This window comes from Carcharhinus amblyrhynchos, chromosome 4 (genome assembly GCF_965287045.1).
Source record: "Carcharhinus amblyrhynchos chromosome 4, sCarAmb.v2.hapA, whole genome shotgun sequence".
Classification (NCBI taxonomy): Eukaryota; Metazoa; Chordata; class Chondrichthyes; order Carcharhiniformes; family Carcharhinidae; genus Carcharhinus; species Carcharhinus amblyrhynchos.
Window position 1 is genome coordinate 94,338,985 of NC_137327.1, and position 17,818 is coordinate 94,356,802.

At 42.8% G+C, this 17,818-nt stretch overlaps 1 protein-coding gene across 1 annotated transcript in view; it reads left to right on the forward strand.

The window, feature by feature from the left end:
* The first annotated feature begins 1,639 nt into the window (after positions 1 to 1,639).
* mid2 (midline 2) overlaps positions 1,640 to 17,818 on the forward strand; it is a 267,487-nt gene continuing 251,308 nt past the window's right edge. Inside the window, exon 1 of the mRNA XM_080187569.1 lies at positions 1,640 to 1,792. The gene's annotated coding sequence lies outside the window, so the exon portion shown is untranslated. The remainder of the gene's footprint in view (positions 1,793 to 17,818) is intronic.

Genomic DNA, 17,818 nt, shown 5'->3' on the forward strand with positions numbered 1-17,818 from the left:
TTTGATCACACCTGCCCAGCCCCAAAAGTCACTATAACACCAATATCTGTGCCCACCTCTCAGTGCCACCCATCACCAGTTAATTGGTAATTGCACAACCCAGAATAGTGCAGAATGATGTGATACAGGTGATGAAGATCCCAGGTTTAATGCCCAGTCTGTACATTAAACATATCTTGAAATTAGTTGAGTCCATCCGAGGAACTTTAATCAGCAGCAATGGCCTGGGAAGGTAAATGGTTCCTCACTGACTTGCAGCTAAGTATGAATGTAAATAACAGATCAAGTCAGTCAAGCTAGTTTGATACTCGTCGTAGCTGAATAGGCTATGAGAATTGCCCATGGCGAGGTATGGGAAGGATATGGAACTGGACTTGGAAGAAGGAAAAGAACCTTTATTTGCATAGCAACTTTCATTGCCTTAGGAAGTCCCAAAGTGCTTTTCAAGCATTGGAACCACTGCTATAATTTAGGAAATATGACCACTGATGTTCACATAATATAGACACTTACTAGATCAGTTCATAAAATCATAGAATCTCTTATGAAGAAGCAAACCATTTGACCTATTGAGTGCACTGAGTCGCTGGCAGAACACTCAGCCAGACCCTATCCCTGTAACCCCATGTATATACCCTGCTAATCCCTTTAACCTACACAATTTGAGACTTTAAGGGACAATTTAGCATGGCCAATCCACCTAACTTACACCTTTGGACTGAGAGGAAATTAGACTACCCAGTGGAAACCCACACAGACGTGGGGAGCAGGTGCAAACTCCACACAGACAATCAATTTTCTTTTGCTTATGCTGGTTAAGTAGAATGGTCGGGGAGAATTCTCCTGCTTTTCTCCCAAGTAATGCTGTCGGATCTTTTACATTTACCTTAGAGGGCAGCTAGAGCCTCAATTTAACATATTATCTGAAAGGCAATACATCTGACAATACAGCACTCCCTCACCACCTCATTGAAATGTTAGCCTGGATAATATGCTCATGTTTCCCTGGGGAGGCTCGAACCCATGATCTCTTGCTCAGAGGTGACAGAGCCAGCTAGAGTAAATGAAAAAAGAGGACACAAGAGAAAATCAAAGGGGAACTCTTAAAAAATAAATATAAAACAAACTCCTTAAAGCCTAGAAATATCCCCCACACTGCCAACCACTGACTCCCCCTGCCATGCCCCCTGTTGATGTGACACTGTTCTAGCCAATTGCTTAAGGCAATAAAATCTCTTTTTAAAATGAAGATTGCTAACAGCTCAAGTAATAATTTCCTCTGAGACTGTTAAAATGGATGGTGTATGACCATATATAGAAGCAAGAGAATTCGATTGTTTTTCCACTAGCCAGAATGTTTCCAGACAGTTGGATTAATAGCACAAAGAATGTTGGTGCTTCCTACAGAGCTAGAAGTAGGAAAAGGCAATCAATAAAGGGTGGGAGGATATCCGCGATCCAGCCAACTGCAGTGAAGCAGCATTTTAATTGATCCCAGCTGCCTGCGAGATGAAAGTCACTCTGGCAGCTTTCGTCACGTGCCCCCCCGGGAAGCTAGTCACTGAGCTCTGGGCTGTGTATCTCTGCTCCTGCTTTGCCATTTGCTGATGAGAGTGGGAACGGGGGGGTGGGGGGAAGACACAGAGTAAACGAGCACAGTTTGAAAAGCTCATGCACAGACCGTAGCACAGCAAAGGAACTCTGAGCTTCCTCACGCTGCTGCCAGCCAGGCGGCAGAAGGGAAAGGTAAATACAGACTGTTGGCAAGGGACGGATACACAGACGGATGAAGGTAAGAGCTAAAGAAGTAAAGACCGGAGAAATCTCCTGCTCCTAAGAGTGAGAAATCAGAAGCATGATACTGTATGAATGATTCAATTGTTGTCGGGCTTATCTAGCTTTGAAGAAAACTTTTAAGTATTGTGTAAAATACTTGTCTGACAGCAAGAAGTTTATATAAAAACCACTTATGGGAATGTTACTCCTGGCTATCCACGGCTTGGAATTCTGACAAGGAAAAAATATACACCTAAAGCTTTTAAGCTGGAATTTGATACTGAGCCAATGTTGAGATTTTAGTCTTTTCAGTGCCAGCGAGCAAGCTTTATCAAATGAGACAGGATGTTTGAAGGATGTGTTGTATTCTCTATTTAAACAGCCAGCATCAGTTACAGATCTGAACAATGACTTTCTGCATATTTATGGCCAGGGCTACTAACAGATTGTGCGGACCAAATGTGCTGGTGATGAAATATGCTCTCATTTTATAGAAAATAGAGTAGTAATTAAATTGAATGAGTTTCAACCATGCAATAGTATGTTGTAGAAAATTACATGTTAATAGGTTAGTTTTTATCATTTGCATTTTTCCCCACTCATCAAAAAAAAACTGTTCTTTAAAAGATCTTAATGTTCAGTGGGTCAGTGTGCAAAATGTTAGGTCCTGAACCACACCGATCAGCAAAGACACTATTACTCTATATAGATAGATGATTGAAGGTTGGGCAGCAGGGGTTATTATGGTTTCCTTAGTGCCTTCAATCCACCACACCCACCACAAGTTCCCAACAAACTGGGAAGGTAAAGGTTTGATGGTACTTGCATGTGTCTGGATGTAATTAAAGATAGAATTGAGTGTAATTGTGATGTCCCCCACAGTCTAACAACATGCTGTCACTCTCTATTTAGGCCCATGCATAGAAAATGGCTGACAAGTGAAATACTGGAGGACTGCCAGCACCTGTTATCCCATTGTAAGAGAAAAGATGATTAGAACATATCAGAGGAGTTGGAGTTACCACATAGTCCCCCAAGCCTGATCTGCCATTCAGTACAATCATGGCTGATCTTCTGCCTGAACTCCATTTTCCTGCCTGCTCCCCACCTCCCTATGTGACCAAACACCAGCCTATCTCAGCTTTAATCTATTCAAGAATGATGTATCCACTATGGTGGATGGCATGGTGGCACAGTGGTTAGCACTGCTGCCTCACAGTGCTAGGGACCTGAGTTCGATTCCCAGCTTGGGCCACTCTGTGTGGTGTCTGTATGTTGTCCCCATGTCTGTGGTTTTCCTCCCACAGACTGAAAAATGTGCTGATTAGATGCATTGGCTGTGCTAAATTCTCCCTCTGTGTACCTGAACAGGTGCTGGAATGGGGCCATTAGGGAATTTTCACAATAATTTCATTGCAGTCTTATTCCTGCTGTGATAGTGGAGTTGGACACTTTAGGAACTTTCAAACAATAATTGGATAGGAATATGGAGCACACCAGAATGATAGGGAGTGGGATAGCTTGATCTTTGTTTCGGACAAAGCTTGGCACAACATCGAGGGCCGAAGGGCCTGTACTGTGCTGTACTGTTCTATGCTCTATGTTTTTATGTTTCAGCGTTAATGTAAGCCTATTTGTGACACTGATTATAAACTTAATCTGAGGGTAGATGATTCCAAAGATTCGGGATCCTTTGAGTGAAAACTTCTCCTCATATCTCAATCGTCAACGATTGACCCCTTATCCTGAGATTGTGGCTAGAACTTTCCAGCTGTTCACACCAATAGCACCAGATTTTGGCACCTGTGCCTTTGGCAAGGATAATTAAAATGCTGAGGCAGGAAAGCGATGTGACTAATTGGGAGTAAAAGGTCCAGCCACTGATAGCTGTATAATTCTAACAAGCTAGGATAATTCTCTTGCAGAAATTTTCTCAAGGTAAGATTGAAGAGCAACTCAGTCCAAAGCTGTAGTAAGAATATGTGTTCAGTCGAGTAAGACACATAAGCATATGTATTGTTTAACCCAGAGGGTAAGTGTGGATGGCGATCTTCTCAGCCCCCTGCAATGTAAGGCTGGGCCTGGTACAACTACTGATCTCATTTTAGTTTCTCCAATGCAGATAATACAGAGACCTTAGTACAGGGTTAGGAATTAAACAGGGCATCAGATCCCAGGAGAATAAGTAAGGGGGTAGGGGAGTGGTGGAAGCACAGCACATCTTCACAATCAAAGTAGAGTTCGCCAAAGGTTTTGTTGAAAGCCTGGGTGAAGCAACATAATTGAATCTTTCCTTTTGAAGAACTTACCTGTGCATTTCTGGCCTTGATCTTGCTCACAGTCAGCTTTCCTCTAGACCTAAAGCAACCAGCAATCTCATTTCATCCTGCCATCCGGGAACTGTACAGAAGCAAAAATAGGACTTTGTATTTCCTCACCACCTTCCACACTTACATCATTATCACTGCACTAAAAGGTTCAGTGCATTCAAACTTAATAACTGATTGGCGGGAATTTTACCATCACACCTGCTATGATTCCAGGAAGGGCAAAGCATTCTCTTTTGGCCTTGAGCAGGATCGTACAAACCTCGGGCGGATGTGCCGGTAAAATCCTGCCCAACATATACAATATACGTGTACTTGATCAGTTTGTCTTTTATGGCCCATCCATCTAAATTGCATGGAGTTCATTTGTATAGACCATCAGCGAAGTAATAGCACTGGCTTTAAGATCTCCAGATTTTTGGCACTATACCACTATGGGTGGCACAGTGGTTATCACTGCTGCCTCACAGTGCCAGGGACCCAGACTCATGTCTCCTATCCTGTGTTTGCACATTCTCCCGGTGTCTGCGTAAGGTTCCCCCAGGTGCTCCACTTTCCTCCCACGCTCCTAAGATGTGAGGGTTAGTTTGATTGGCTATGCTAAATTGCCCCTTGGTGTCAGGGCACTTAGACAGTAAATACGTGGAGTTATGGGGATAGGGCCTGGATGAGATTGTTGTTGGTGCAGATGGCCTCCTTTTATACTGTGGGCTAAATGGCTTCCTTCTGAACTGTAGGGTCTCTATTATTCTATCTGGCACCTGCACACGAGTTAAAATTGGGCTTTAGTGTCTACATGATTCACCTGCTGAAGGAGCAGCACTCCGAAAGTTTGTGATAACGAACAAACCTGTTGGACTTTAACCTGATGTTGTGAGACTTCTTACAATGTCCACAAAATTAGCGTGTTAGTTACAGATGAATTAGTTGGTGCTGCATGTCTGATTCAATAGGCTAGACTGCTCGGTATTAACATGCCAGGACTGGACCTGTTATCAGTCCTTGCACACATTCATAGCTCAGTTCTTTGACTAGGCTAAATTGTTTGCCTCATTTGACTAATGACAGACAAACTTAATCAATATTATCTAAACCAAACACACCCACACAATGAGATGTTTGATCGATGATTGTGATGAGCAGCAAATCCAATTTGCTGAGATTTTCCTGGACTGTCAAAGAAAGACACATGCTCTCCTTTCCCAATGGGATTGTTCCAGCCTTCCCCCTGATCCCATTCATCAGCAAAGATCCAAATTAAATTCTCAATTAGCTATGTATGTATTCATTATAGATCGAATTATAAATTCCAAATGTCTCTAGTTTCCCAAGCAAAGGCACAGTCCCAAAATACTGCTGAAAATTGGAAATAAAAATAGTAAGTGCTGGATACCCTCATCAGATCCAGCAGCATCTGTGGAACAATAAACTGTGGGCTGGATTTATTACTGGTAGTGGGGAAATCCCATCACTGGCCTGAAAGCAATGGGGCAACCAACATGACCCTGGGCCACATGTTGTCAGCAGCAGTCAATTTATTTAACAGTTATCGATGAGATGTGCATGTCATTGGATGGGCCAACATTTATTGTCCATCCTTAATTACCCTTGAACTGAATGGCTTGCTAGGCCATTTCAGAGGACATGAAGAGTCAAACACATTGTTGTGGATCTGAAGTCACATGTAGGTCACATCAGATAAGGACGGCAAAATTTTCACAACAATCTCTTTTGTGTATCTTCTCCTCCAACTATCAACAATGGTTATTTGGTCATCATTCGACATTTATTTTCTCAGTTTTTTTTTAATTGAATTCAAATTTCACCATCATGGCAGGATTTGAACCAAGATCCATAAAACATTACCCTGGTTTATCTCTGAATTACTAGCCAAGTGACAATACCACCATACCACCACCTCTCCTGGCACCTGGACTGCCATTCACATTAAAGAGGATGCCTAAGCCCAAGACATGCTGGCAAATTAGAGGTCGAGTGGGGATTGAAGAAATGGGATTTTCCATAAGAACATAAGAACATAAGAAATAGGAGCAGGAGTAGGCCATCTAGCCCTTCGAGCCTGCCCCGCCATTCAATAAGATCATGGCTGATCTGTTGTGGCTCAGTTCCACTTTCCCGCCCTCTCCCCATAACCCTTAATCCCCTCTCTTATCAAAAACCCATCAACCCGCTTCTTAAAAATATTTAGCGAGGCAGCCTCCACCACTTCAACGGGCAGAGAATTCCAGAGATTCACCACCCTTTGAGTGAAGAAGTTCCTCCTCAACTCCGTTCTAAACCGCCTCCCCTTTATCTTGAGGCTGTGCCCCCTAGTCCTACTGTTTTTTGAGCGGGAAGAGTCTCTCCACCTCTATCCTATCCATCCCATTCATCATCTTATACGTCTCAATGAGATCTCCCCTCATTCTTCTAAACTCTAGCGAGTACAAGCCTAGTTTATTCAGCCTCTCCTCATAGCTCAACCCCCTCAACTCCGGTATCAGCCTAGTAAACCTCCTCTGCACTCCCTCCAGGGCCAAAATATCCTTGCACAAGTGCGGCGCCCAAACCTGCACACAGTACTCCAGCTGCGGCCTCACCAATGCCCTATACAGCTGCAGCAAGACCTCCCTACTTTTATATTCAATCCCCCTCGCTATGAAGGCCAGCATCCCATTCGCCTTCCTGACCACCTGCTGCACCTGCAAGCTGGGTTTTTGCGACTCATGCACAAGGACCCCGAGGTCCCTCTGCACCGTCGCCTGCTGCAGTTTTTCGCCACGTAAGTAATAGTCCTTCCTACCATTCTTCCTACCAAAGTGGACCACCTCACACTTGCCAACATTAAATTCCATTTGCCATTCCAACCAAAGGCAGTGGACTTTTGAATGATTCATCATATTTCACTGGGCTGGCCCTTCCCCAAAAGGACCGTAAAGTTCCGCTCTCAGTGATTACCTTGTCAAGCCCTCTCTAAATTAATCAGCTTTCATTCTCCTAAACTCTAGAGTGTGTGGAGCGCACATTGGCAAGCACTGCTGCTTCACTGTGCCAGGGACCTGGATTCAATTCCCAGCTTGGTTCACTGTCTGTGTGGAGTTGCATGTTCTCCCCATGTCTGTATGGGATTTCCTCTGAGTGCTCCCGGTTTCCTCTCACATGCTGAAAGATATGCTGGTTAGCTGCACTGACCCAAACAGGCACCGGAGTGTGGCAACTCGGGAAATTTCACACTAACTTCACTTGTTAATGTAAGCCTTACTTGAGACTATAAGTAAACTCTTTTTTAGTGTTGTTCTATTGAATCTCTCCTCAGTGGACAACCATCTTATCCCCAGATTCAATCAGTAAATAATCACAAATATATTTTTCCTTCAATACGGACCAAAACCGCACACAGTAATCAGTGTGTGGTCTCACAAGACTCATACAATTGCACAAGATTCCCTTACACTCACAGACCGATCCCCTTGCATTTGTCCTTTTTGCTTGCTGTACCCACAGATTAACTGTCTGCATATCTAGTATAGGACACCAAAATCCTTCTGATTATCAACGTGTAAGTTTTTCACCTGTTTAAGAAATATTCAGTTTTTCCATTTTTTACTAAGCGAATAACATCATATTTTCCCAGATTATACTTTGTCTGCCACTTTCTTGACCAGTCGCTTACCTGTACATATGTTTTTTCAAACTCTTTAGTCTTGTACTGATTTGCTAGCCAATGGGGAGTCCCAAGCCTATAGGGGCAGGTGACAAGAATGTGGCAGCTATTTCGCTAGTGGTGGTGGTGGCAGCCTTGGCAGTGCCAGCAATAAGAGGTTGCTGCTAAGGTTACAAGGGGAAAGAAAGAGTGAAGGCAAAAAAATGGTTTTGCAGTGTTAGTACCAGGGCAGCAAGCCCCAACCAACAGAGGTGTGACCCTTACAGCAACAGTATCCGGGACAGCCATTGGGCCATGGAGCTTCCCAATAAAAAGTCACAGCGAGGCTCTTTAATACAAGTGATGGGCTCCCAACACTGCAGGGGGATGTTCCGATGCTGGAAAATTGCTGGCCGCCTGCTACAATTGTAAACACTTTGATGGGCCAATTAATTTACTTGGCTGCTTGCCTCATCAGCAGGTATTCAAGTCTCTGCCAATTCCATCATGTTCTGTTGTGGCTTCCCTCCTGATGTACTTTGCCACCATTTTTCCATTTTCCCCATCTCCTAGCTCTTTTCTCATCCAAGTCATTAATACAAATCGTAAATGGCTCAGGCTTCAGTGCTGGTTCTTGCCGCACTCCATCAGTTATAGCCTGCCAATGTGAATATGTCTGTTTACTCGCTACTTTCTGTTCTTTAACCAACTACCAGGTACAGGAGGGTAATTATTTTAAACAGCTCTTATTACTTGAATCAGTTTCTGTCCAAAAACTGAAAGGATTTTAAAACTGTTTCCCCCTATAAGTAGTGGCCGATTTTCCCCACCATTAAATTTGGAGTGTTTCAGTCCTCTATGAAATCTTGCACAACAGACTCGAGGTAAGACAAAATAAAAGGCTTAGTTGGCGTCTCGCATACACAAAATGCAGGGAAGGGGTCTCCAATGCTCGCCCCTTTTGTATCAATTCACTGAAAGAGGGATCAAGGAAAGAAAGAGGGTTCATGGCAAGATCACAGTAAAAATACAAGTTAGAGTTTTACATTTGTCCAGAGAAGAGAATCAAAAGACAAACTGAGTGCTCCTTCAGAGAGAAGGTTGACTGTTGCAGAGTTATCCATCTTTCAAAACTGAAACATCCATCAGGGGAGAAGGCAAAAAAGGGGTGAATTGGGCTTGAAGGCACCAGTTCCACTATTCCAGTAGATTTCCCTTTAGATGAGAGCCAGATGACTGCACCTGATCAGAGTTCCTTCTGCTGCTACCTGTTTGATGGTAAGTAGGTGGCACAGTCTGTTGCCTGGAGTCAAATATACATATATAAAGTTCACAAGTCGGCTTATATTAATACTGCAGTGTAGTTACTGTGAAAATCCCCTAGTTGCCACATTCTGGCACCTGTTCGGGTACACTGAGGGAGAATTTAGTGTGGCCAATACACCTAATCAGCACATCTTTCAGATTGTGGGAGGAAATTGGAACACCTGGAGGAAACCCACATAGACATGGGGAGAACATGCATGTAACTCAAGTTGGGAATCAAACCCGGGCCCCTGGCACTGAGGCAACAGTGCTAAACACTGTGCCACTGCATTGGCCCTACTGTTACTGTTGCCTTTGGAGGTCAAAAAGTGAATGCCTGAGTTCACATCTACAGAGCAATATTACAGATTATGGATTATAGGGGGGGTCATGTTTTGGATAACAAATGAGGAACCCCAGTTGAAATCCATTGTGCTTGGGAACAGGTACAGTGAATTATTAAAGCATTCTTGGGATATTAAGAGTCACAAATAGTTGTCTTTGTCTATAGTTGGCTAGGACAGACATATCAGCTCTGCCTTAGGGTTGGAAAACAGTTGATGTATTTCTCTGGAATTTGATTGTCAGCAGATGTAGAGTGTAAAGGAAGGGAACTCACAGGGTGCGTTCTCCCATTTTGAGACTCTGCGGTGACAGGAAGCTCTGACAAAACCTGTTCCACTGTCCAGAATGGCAGGATCCCACACTAGATTCAATGTCTGGAATCTCATTAATTATGCGCAGGTGAGTTCCCTTCCTTTCTCCAAGCAGGCCAGCAGCTGATGGGTTTGAAGGTCCCAGCACCATATTTTAAACACCTACCTTGCACACTCGTATCACTTTTTCCAGACCACCTGTCTTCACCAGACCATGCAGGATATCAGCAAACCAGAAGAAAAAGATTAGCAGCCTCAGAAAGAAGTCTGTTCCTCGATTCAACCCCATTCCCTGCCACACTAAGTCTGCCCATGCTCACTTGTATCTCTAACTACGGTATCTGGAGTCTTCATCCATCCCCTTCCTGTAAATGCTGTAGTACCTTTTTGATTCCCTTGTTTGTCAGCTTTTCATGTAGACTTCTCAGGGTCCAGCTTCCCTCTCCTCACTCTTCCCTCTGCCTTCTATTGTTCATCTTCATCTACCTCTAGCCAACTGTTGTGAGCTTCACATCACCCTCATTTCCCCTCCACCCCACTCCTTGCACAGCCCTCCTTCCACATTATCTCCCCTGTTTTTTGTCAGGCTGCCTCACGTCACCTCACACCCAACCACTCCCAGGTGAACTTTGGACTTTTGTTGCAGTGGCTACATGAGTCCTGCAGCTCAGCCATGTTCATATAGACTCTGGTGAGTGGTACCAAGAGGAGAAGGAAACCGTTGTACTCCCCACCCCAGGCACAGTACTGAACAGAGAAGGTGATACAGGAGGGTCCATGGATCCAACAACACAGTGTTGTCCATGAAGTCCAGCTTAACATGGAGATAGCGAACAGGAACTGGTCTGCCCCAACAGCATCCTGAGCAGCACAGCTCTGTGGAGAGAGGCTTTGTTGCACTCAATGTTCATGCTACTCTTTTGTGACTAGATTTGACGCTGATGTAATTTCCTGCTGATGTGATGCGAGAATGGAAAGCTTGACAGGACACCAGCGGGCAGCTATTTTAATGAGTATTCATGAGATGCAAATGGTATTCACACCACCTGCCAGTGGGAAAACAGACCCAGCTTAAACTGCCACTGGGAGAAATGCAACATAATTTTACACTGGTGGGTTTCCCGCCAGGTTCTCTGTGCTTGCCCACCACCATGGACAGGTTGGCAGAATTTCAGTCTCTGAGGGTTTGAAATTCCTCTACTACGGGCCATGGCTATTCAGGGAAAACTTATTCATTTAAAATAAAAGGTAATCTTTTACAAAGTAGTTAAGCGGAGGTTTATGTATTTTGCTGCATCCCATTTCGGCCAGGGCACATTCTTCTATCCATGCCAAGATAACTATGGCCTCTTTTTTTATTCCAATTCAATTAAGTCAAGTCCAATTCAGAGTCTCAACAAGTTGAGACATTTCCGATCCGAGCTGACAAGACAGGGCTCTCACTTCCTGTCTTGGGCTTGATCTACATGATCCAAGCTGATTGGAGTGGGCATAGCTCCTCCTCTAAGACTTGATCTCATTTGCATTTTAGCCAAAAGGCCGAGATGCCGCTTTAAAAATTGCTTTAAATGAAGCTAAAATGTAACCTAATGACTTCAACCAAGCACAGCAAGTCGATACTACACTTGACCTTGGCCAAAAGGCTGAGAAGCAATTGTGTAACAACATTTCACGTAGCAACTTATTAAATTATTTTTGAAATGTTACTCCATCAATTGGTTTCCTTCTATCTGTCCTACAAGATAAATTCTCAGAACATTCTAGGAAATGATTTCCCTTTCATAAAACTATGTATGCTCTGTCTAATCAATTCCAATTTTCTAAATGCCCTGTTACCACTTCCTTAATGTTGATTCCAGCTTTTTCCTGATGAATGATTTTTCAGACTAAGTGACCTGCAGTTTTGACTTTTTCTCTCCAGCCTTTCTTGAATCGTAGTGTTACATTTTGCTTCCTTCCTGTCCACCAGGACAGTTTCAGAATCTAGGGAATGTAGAAAGATTATGACAAATGCATCTGCTATTTTTGCAGTAGCCTCTTTTTAACCTGAGGATGTAAGCCATTAACTCCAGAGATTTGTTGCCTTTTAGCTCTATATTCTCCAATCCTATCTTTTAACTGATATTAATTACTTTAGGTTCATCACTCTCATTAGCCCCTTGGCTCCCCACTATTTCTTGAATGCTTTTTGTATCTCCTACTGTGAAGACAAAGGCCAGAATTCTCCAACCTTATCTGTGGCTGGAGTTCTCCGGTCCCACTGCAGTGAATGTAGTTTTGGCTGAGCGCCAAATTCTCCATTCTCGCTGTATGAGGCCAGAGAATTCCAGCCAAATATAAAGTATCTGTTAATGTCTTTGTTCCCTTTCTTTGTTCCCCATAATCATTTCTGCTCTCCCAGACCCTAATGGACTCATAATTAACTTGACCAGTTGTTTCCTTTCCATATATCTCTAGAAGCTCTCACAATCTGTTTCTATATTTCTGGTTCATTTCTTCTCATTCTATTTCCTACCTCCTTATCAATTTTTTGATTTGGTATTTTTAATTTCCTCAATCCTCAATCTGATGACTTTTCTTGGCAATATTCCAAGCTATTTCTTTTAATCAAGTATAATCTTTAATCTCAGTAGGCTAAGCAGCATCTGTGGAGAAAGAATCAGAGTTTGTCTGCATCTTTTCATTCTGTGGAATGAGGGATGTCCTTAAATTACCCCTGATAAGGTCATATATCCCCTCTGACTCATGGGAAGCCCTGACTTGTGACCAGCAAAAATAGAAAAGTTTAAACTAGGAAGAGACTTCATTGGGAAAACACACAGGCAAAGTTAAGGCATTGGAAGTAGTACGCAAATCTCTAAAAAAAAAACTCATCTAACCAATCCTTTAAGTGCCACTGCCCACTAATGGCAGAGTCTAATGTCTTTAGTTAGCCACAATAGGATCTTTCTCATGGAATTTTTAACTTCTCAAGGTAACGTAAATTTGTTGAATTAAGAAACTTTTCATTAAATATTCCAAATTTCTTATCTGCTATCATACTTTTTAATCTAATTTTCAAATCTACCGTAGCCAATTCTCCCTTCCTACCTATGCAATTGGCTTTATTTAAGTTCAATACTCCAGTTGTGAACTTAAGTACATCGCTCTCGAACTCTTTATCTTCCCTAGATTTATCTTCCCCAGGGGATTCCTTATTCTGAGATTAGTAATTAAACCTAGATTCATTCTACAAAACAAGATTTAAAATAACATCTTCCCTGGTTGGTTCTACAATACATTGTTTCAGAAAACTTTCTCAAATGCATTCCATTAATTCATCCTCTGATATATTTTTACAAGTTTGATTTATCCAGTTCGAATGAAGATTAAAGTCCCTTATGATTATTGCATTTCCCTTGCTACAAGTTCCTCTTATTTCTTGACTAACATTCTGTCCACTAATATAGCTACTATTAGGGGGCCCACAACTGCTCCCAGCCAGTATTTTCTAACCATTGTCTTTCTTATCTCCACCCATACTGAATATGCTTCCTGCTCTTTGGGGTAAATTTCCTCCCTGCCATGGGTGCTGTGTTCCCTGCTGTTTAACATATACACATGATAACAATTCAAAGTACTGTTAAGATTACTTGATGGGACATGAAGACCATGGTGGTGAATAACAAGGGGCAGTTCTCACAGCCTGCTGTGCTTCTCCAGTAATAACTGGAAAGAAATCACTCCCTGCCCACCCCACCCCCACTGGGAAGTTTCCCTACAGCAGGGTTTACAACTGCTTCCCAGAGAACAGGTGGCCTGATCCTGCTGGTGGGAAGAGAGGCCATTAAGATCTACCTGGGAGGTCAGGGCATCAGGCAGTGTCACGAGGGCAGGGCGATTGGTGGGAGAGTGGGGGAGACCTGCTGCCACTCTGCAATTGGGATCACTGGGAGATGGTGTGAGTGGGGGGCATTAGGGCTGCCATCTAGGTGGGGGGGGTCATCAGGACTGCCAGGTGGGATCAGGGCTGGCCGTCCGAGTGACAGGTTTGGGGCTGGTCATGGAGGGGGAGGATAAATCTGCCCGGCGTGGGGCAGTGGTGGTGGATGTCAGGGAGATCAGGGCTGGCCAGGGTGAAGGGCCTGATATAAGGGTTGGCCTGGAGAGGGAGACTTAGCGGCTGGCCCAGGGAGGTCCGGGAGGCCAGCTATCAGGTGCTGGGGGGTGTCAGAAGGCCAGCGATAGTGGGGTTGTGGGGGCTGGCCAGCAATTGGGATGCTGGCAATATGGGGCCAATGTGCATGCGCCGATCCCTGTGCTGACAGATCGGCACACGTGCAGTGGTCCACTCAGCGTTATGCTGCCAGCCTATCGGCAGGAATAGGCACCACCCACCACTTCTCAGAATGAATCGCAGAGTGTCGGAGAGTCATTCTGGAAATCACACTAAAAAATTAGTGGGATTTACTCCCATTTTCCTGCACATTGAGCATTTAGAAGTTTTTGGGGAGAATTCTGGCCAAAGTTTACACACCCACTTAATATGAAGTTGTGGTGAATAATATTTGCTGCTGAGGGCTCATACTATTTTGCAGTCTTGCATATAAGCCCTGTGAGTGTCTGTTTCGTGTCTCTGCCATGTATGTTGTTCTGCTTCTCAAACTACGTAGATAAAGAAGGAACCTACTGGTTCCAGGCCAGTTCAGAAAAGTATGTTGCAATTTAAGATAAGTTCCAGGTGGGACATCAAGGAATAAGTCAACTGATTGATTTTAACTTTTTACTGTCTATAAGTTTCTGCTGGCCAACTACATCTAAACTCAACATTTAAGATCAAAAGAGTGGAAAATTTCCTAAACTCTGTTCCCCAACAGTGAAAGTGCTTAGCTTGAGTACAGTATGAAGTGCTGCTATTGTATTTTATATATCTTTGTAGGTGACCAAAAATATCTGCAATAGATTTTGGGTGTGAGAATGTATAAGGTACACCTGACAGTGACCTCTGGCACTGATACTGCCAATGTATGCAAGACGTTCACTATATTTGCATAATCCAGATTGCTGCCTGCACTACGAATGCATGACAATCAGGGGAAAAATTGAATGTTCTCGCATCCAATAACTCTGGGGAAAGATGCAGGATCCACCACCCCTCCTCAGAAAGAAGCCTTCAGTGCATCATCATGTCCAATTTGTACAATATGCCAGTCCTGGATCGCCAGTTTGGTCTATGTACTGATTGCTGTACCTCTTCTGACTTGGTATACTACCACACTGCTGCTTTGCCAAGCTCATGGGTGTAAAGAATGCTAATTTCAAGTCCTTTTCTGCAGTAGCATTGCCTCTGACATCAATGGCTATCTTTGGAGTGGGTGAAGATTCAATCATTTAAAAAAAGACCCTGTGGAAACTTAGAAGGAAAGCCTGGATCTGCATATAAGGGTCCCGGATTACTTTTCAACACCTTCACCTGAAGGCTTTGAAGTTATAATAAAAGAGCAAGGGTCTCAGAGAGCATTTGATGCTCAAAATGAGAGTAATCAATCTCTCAACACTAATATCTTTCCTTAAAAAAAAGGTTGTCTGGTATGGAGCAGTCATTCACCTTTGAGACTGTATTAACTATGAATGGCGACTCCATGTAACTTGTAAACAGTCTACTTGCAATTGATTATAACTACTCCGCTCATTTCAGCCTGGCTGAATGCCTAGCCAACTGAAATCAACATGAGCCTAAAGCCAGCATGAAAATTACTTTAATCAAATTGACAGATCATGATAAACATTGCCTGTGCAATAATCAATGTTATTTTGTGTGAAAATCCACTTTCGCCAAATTAACAGGTACATTTTAAAGCAACTAATTCATTTATTGAGAAGAATATCTCCACCAATTAACCATGTCTCTCTAGCACCTTGTGCAAGCAATGATCAATCCTGCTGTCAACAATCAGCAGTGGGGTGGCTAGCCTAGATGTTACAAATGGGGTGGATCCAGAGATCAGCATCATTGACATCAGCAGCTACTGGTGTGAAAATAATCCTCTGAAAGGGAGATTGCTAGCTGCTTGCCTGGAAATTGGTATTAGTCGGGAACTCCAACTTTCATGGGTAGAGATTAATTATGTAGACCACAGTTAAAGTTACAAAGAACATCTGCTATTAATTGTGACTATGGTTCTATCACCCTCCTCAACCTTTCCTAAAGCTCTGTAATCTTTGACAGAACCCATGCTCCTCCAAAACCTTTCCCCTGTTGTCTCGCTCAGCAGGAGGGTCTGTTCATGTTTCCACTCTTAGCTATTCAACTGTAGCCAGAATAGTTCCAGTAATGATTTCTCTTCCCATTCATATACCATTATCCATGAAGTCCAAGCAAGGGATATTCATGGCTTTCCTTCTTTAATTATTTGCTGCCCCTTGAAAGAAGTCACCCAAATGCATTTGGGAGTGGGAGGTGGTGGTGATTTTAAACTTGCTCACCATGTGGGTAAGGGACAGGCACCCACTTACACACAGCCTCTTATTTTACTTTCCACTCTTGCTGGAGTGTAGTCCCAAGACACCAAACAGGCCTCCCCAACTGACCTTTCTCATATTTGGGCAACAATTCAGAATGGGAACTTGGGTTGAGATTCCCCTCCCTAAGACAAGTGCATCCACACTTCTACCCCAACAGATATCAGCTGCTTCAACAAAAGCTGGGGCAGGATTTTTCAGCCTCATCCTTCACTGGGATCATTCAGTCTCATTTATAGTAAATGGACTTTTGGTTGAGCCACCAAAGTCATCTCCGTTCTGGCTGTGACAAAATTCCAGCTAATAATCAAATCCTGGCAATTTGTACAGTTTGACAGCACGATGCTGAGCCAGCTGAGAATTATTTTCTTCTAATAATCTTAAATTATGTTTTAAGCAATACTGAATATTAAAAAGCAATTTACCTGAGAACTACTACTTTTCTTTAATATCCATATTGCTAATGCATCAACTGACCCAGGAGTCTTCCAGAGATGGCCAATTCATCACTATATTAAGCTGAAGGGTCTTTACCTGTCACATAGAATCGATTTAAAGCAGCATATTTTACTGAACGAGAAAGTGGAATCTAATCGAGGCAGCCATGTAGAAAGATCAATTATCCTGGCCATTATATCTATAGATCTAAGAACACAGGCACTGTTAGTAACACTTGGCTCACCGGGAACATGCAAAGTTTATCTTCCTGCGAACATCTCCCATAAATTTATATTAATAATGTACACCATTGTTATCATTCAAATCTGCTCACAAATCACCATTTCTATTGCTTCTGGAATTTTCTTATTCAAAATTAAAGAAGTCAGACTGCAAATTGGTTGTAAGTTTAGAAATTTACATACTTTACCTTAATTTGTCATGACACATCAGCTCACTTCAACTGTTTCATATAAGAAAATATTTGCAAATCTTGATTTAAATGTGAACATATTTTTACAGAAACAAAGAAAACTGTGGGTTATGTGCAATATGTACTAAGTATAATGTAAATCTGGGGGAAACAATGGCCTATTGGGAATGTCACTGAGTGAATAAGCCAGAGACACAGCCTAACACTCTGACGAACATGCCATAACAGCTGATGGAATTTAAATTCAGTCAATAAATCTGGACTTCAAAAACTAGCCTCAGTAATAGTGAACCATGAAACTTCCACTAATTGTTGTGAAAACCACTAATGCTCTTTAAGGAAAGAAATTGGCCATCCTTGGACAACGTGTGACTCCAGACCTGCAGTAATGTGGCTATCTCTTTAACTGCCCTCTAAAATGGCCGAGCAAGCTATTCAGTTCAAATGCAATGAGACTTGATGGTACCAAATGCTGGCCTTGTCAGTGATGCCCACATCCAGTGAAAGAACATGGAAAAGAAATCTAGCAATGCATGTAAGTCATTGGTAATTAATTACTGCAAATATCATGCCATGCCCTCATTCACAAGCTTCTGCCCAACAAGTATTTTCTCATAAAACATACATTGTCTATGACAGGACATACTGCATCAACACCAATTGAGAAAACTATTCCACTTTAGTGGAAGTAGGATTATTGGTGGGGAGCCCCAAAGAGGCCTTCTCCCCCCTTACTTAA